Here is a 4,339-nt window from a genome sequence, read left to right as displayed (position 1 = left end):
AAACACGCTCTAGTTTATGACAGCATGAATCAAAGATAACTATTGAAACAACTTGTCAAAATGCTGCTTTATATAAAACCAAACAAACAGGACGTCATTCAGACAACAGGGCATAGTCTATAGCAAAGCAAATAAATGACAGCATATTTGTATTTGTCTTTGCTGGGCAAAATTCCGTTTGTCAATAAATGCCGTAGATATTGTCAAAAGTCATAAGCTTTAATTCTGCAACAGAATAGTAGTGATGATGCTCATATTGATAGTGATACAATGATGATGATGATCATCATCATCATCACACCAATGATAGAAATAATAATTTCTCTTGTTGGGTACAAGGCTACACATATGAGACAAAAGGAGGTCATAAGGTTGGTCCCAGAAAATAACTGATACATATTTTTTCCAATTTCCCAGAGTTATGAAACAAAGTTAATTTTGTTACACGAATAACGCAGAACTGTATCTATACACATACACACACACTTGGGCAAGTGTCTTCTACTATAACCTAGGGCTGACCAAAGCCTTGTGAGTGGATTTGGTTGATGGAAACTGAAAGAAGATTTTCCTATGTATGTATGTATGTTCTTTTATTCCAAACACAGATGTCCTTGCATCTGCAGGAATCCCCTCAATTAAAGCTATGATTGTGTGTGCACAGTCTGTGACAGAACATGCCTCTCTTTGGCAGGCCTCCAATCTCATCTGCGAACCCATGGAAAACGAACCTCCACCAACTATTCTGCCTCTATGTCTGTGCACACCTTTCAATGCAGTGTATGCCAGAAGGTTTGCAAATCCAACGGAGGCCTCAAAAGACATTTTAAGATCCACAAAGATCAGAACTTATCTGCAGGTACTGATGGTCCAAATCGGATATGCAATCTATGTGGGTACCTTTTCAGAACATTGTCTGGGTTAAAAAGCCACATCAGAAGCCATGATGTTGCTAAGGTGTAGGTACAGAAGGTGGTCAAACTCTGTATAAGGAATGGACAATCACCATGTATGTATATATGTATATATGTATGTATGTATGTATGTATGTATGTATGAATACACGCATTCATGAATGTATGTACAATGAGTATATAGGGATAAATTTTCCAGGCAGGTACCATAAGAGCCCTCAGGTTATATATATATATACATATATACACACACACAAGTAATGAACATTACATTAGAGAGATAGATAGATAGATAGATAGATAGATAGATAGATAGATAGATAGATAGATAGAAACATAGACAGAAGCATACAGACAGACAGACAGACAGACAGAAAGATAGATAGGATAGATAATATCTAATGATTGCGTGGGTGTATGTAGATATCCACATATATGTATATATGCACACACACGCACGCATAATGACTATATCCATATATACATAAATGATTGTGTGTGTGTGTGTGTGTGTGTGTGTATATTTATATATACATATATATACATACACATACAAACATACATACACAAATACACCCACAATAGATAAAGACTCATATGTTAGCAAGTTTTATTTGTATAATAATTTTAAATAATGGATATGCTAAAAGAAGAGAACAGGAAATGCAATATCCAGCGGTTCTCGATGAGTCTACAGACCATTAATGCATGCACGGTGGACGAGTGTGTGGAATATGGTGGCTTTGTTCTGATTTTATCAATGTAGATTGCTATGTCTATTACAGCTTAATATGAACTGGCATTTCCAGGTCAAGTATTCTTGGAAAATAGCCAAAGTTTTCTTTTTCTCTTTTTTTTTTTTCTTTATCTGAAAATCTATGCAGTGCTTCCTTGACAATTCCCAGAACATTATTATGGGTTCAAACCCTCTGTTAACCCTAAAGGAACTTAGAGGAACAAATCTTTAGCATGCAGTCTACCACAGCATCTGTAAGTGATTCTGTAAAATGACCTGATCTGTCCACTGAGACTGAAGCTGGTTTCAGTGACCTTTCATGGTATGAATTTATTACTAGTCTTTTATCTTTTACTGGTTTCAGGCATTTAAACTGTGGCCATACTGGGGCAACACAGTTTTTTGTTGGAAACACAATGGTACCATCTGATGTTCTTGAGTGTTCTCAGGGCTTTGCTACTGAAGCTGTCAATCTTCTTTGCCAGGATCTTCAAGAGGGGCCATATTTCTGCTCTACAGAGGAAAATGGAGAGGGTTGATGCATTGTAGATGCAGAGCTTCGTCTTCCTAGGAGATAGAGCATTGGTGCCAAAGGGGCTTCCATAGAGAGTACATGACCCCAGGGGTCAGACAATATCTACAGTTAGTTTCTAGGGTCAGGTCTCCATTGTTGGTGACTGTGGAGCCCTGGTAGAGGAAGGAGCTGACAAACTCAACAACAAACCAACCAGTGATACAGCAAGCTTCTTCAACACAACAATGCTCACCCCCATGTCACCAACTTTACCAAAAATGCCATTCAAGAGCTTGGTTAGAAAGTTCTACCCCATCCACCATATCCTCCTGATAAAGCACCTTCAGATTATCCCCTTTTTTGGTCACTCTCCAAGGCATCTCATTCAACACTGACATGGAGCTAAAAGTGTGGCTCGATGAATTTTTCAAGTAAATGACCTGGCAATTTCTACCATCATGACATTAACAAGTCGGTGAAACACTGGCTAAAAGTCATGAACAACGACGGAGAATACATTATTGATTGAGGATTAAAAATAAACAGTAAAAACTAAATTTATCTGAAAATGCAATGTAATATTATAATATTTTACGTTATTATAATTATTATAATATTAATCATTACTGTCATCGTAAATGATTTTCTAAGAACCATTATTATTATTATTATCATTCAGTAGTCTTATTTTTATCAAGTGATTTCACTGCACTACCGAGCGCAGCTCTGTGTGCCTCGGGTATGTGCTGTGGTTTGTTATGGTGCTCTTATTTTCACTGTATTGAAAGTGTTTTATATAAGATATGTGCAGTGCCTAGTAGTGCCATTTTCTGTATGCTATATATACTTGTTAGTCCTGGTGTTTTTGTTATGTGTTTGTCTGAATTATTTTTATCATACCTAATGCGCCTACTATGATAGGAATTGGTTCTGTTCTTTAGACTCCACATTCAAGTTACCTCCATTTCCAGATCTTTGTATTTTAAAGTTTCTCTGTCTCTCTATGCAGTTGCTAAACTTGCTAGAAATAGCAGCCGAATCCCTCTCAAACAACATTACAGTCTAGGGTAGTGGTTCCCAAAGTGGGCAGTACTGACCCCTTTGGGGCAGTGGAAAGATCCAGGGTGGGCATTGAAGAAAAGTTGGGTGATAATGGGACGGCCAAAAGAGGGTGATGCATGTAAAAAAATCCCAGACAATGAGTTAATTAGGTTAGGTTTTATTCGTGAAATACAGTTGTGTTGAATTTGCTGCAGAAAGTAATCTCTGCTTAAGGGTGATAAGTGGAGGAGGGGGAAGGAATGTGGCCCGGGTGCTGAGGGGGTGGCAGCCTGAAAAAGTCTGGGAACCACTGGACTAAGGTATACAATCCTTGAAAAGAAAAATTTGGACTTGTCAGTATGAATGCTTTTGATCATTGATCTGCTCAATCATGCGTGACTTGGGGTGTTAAACATCATTATCATCCTCATCTGCTCTCATCCCAGCCAGGTCAGTAAAATAAATACCAGTCATTTACTGAGGGCAATGTAGTCAGAGTAACCCTATACTCGAATGGTTGGAATGGCGTCATTCCTAGATACGCTTGGTAAAAGGCTGATCTGAGACTAAACAACGCCAATGACAATAAAAACAAGCTAGGTTAATCAATAATAAAAACGTTTGTTCCAGCAAAATCCATCTGGAGATGATAACATGGAATATTTATTCTAATGGAGAAACAATTTTCTCTCTGCTAAAACCAAATCAGTCAGGTGAGGAGTGAACATACATTGGTGTGTGTGTGTGTATATAATATATATATACATATATATATATATATAATACATATACACACAGCTATATACCTGCTGACTCGGAAGCCTACAACAGATATCTAGCTCCAGCCTCAGCTGTGAACTTGGAACCTAACGGATTATAGCACTTGTATAGCATACAATTATACAATTATAGCACTTGTATAGCATACCTATTCGTTTAGATCAGTGAACTAAACCCCATATATTCTTTATATACATACACACGCCCATATACGTGTGTGTACATTTAGGTATATGTGTGTGTGTATTTGCATATATATATATATATGTATGTATATATGCACACAAACACACACTCAAATATGAAACAGAAGCAGCACTTGTGTAATAACATTATCAAGCACATATAATGCGT

At 37.3% G+C, this 4,339-nt stretch overlaps 1 protein-coding gene across 1 annotated transcript in view; it reads right to left on the bottom strand.

The window, feature by feature from the left end:
- The window catches only part of LOC106878164 (leucine-rich repeat serine/threonine-protein kinase 1), a 97,657-nt gene that overhangs the window by 86,135 nt on the left and 7,183 nt on the right, over positions 1–4,339 (bottom strand). The window lies entirely within an intron of this gene.

Source organism: Octopus bimaculoides, chromosome 15, assembly GCF_001194135.2.
Source record: "Octopus bimaculoides isolate UCB-OBI-ISO-001 chromosome 15, ASM119413v2, whole genome shotgun sequence".
Taxonomy (NCBI): domain Eukaryota; kingdom Metazoa; phylum Mollusca; class Cephalopoda; order Octopoda; family Octopodidae; genus Octopus; species Octopus bimaculoides.
Note: the sequence above shows the minus strand (reverse complement) of the source record. Positions and strands in the feature narration are given on the sequence as shown.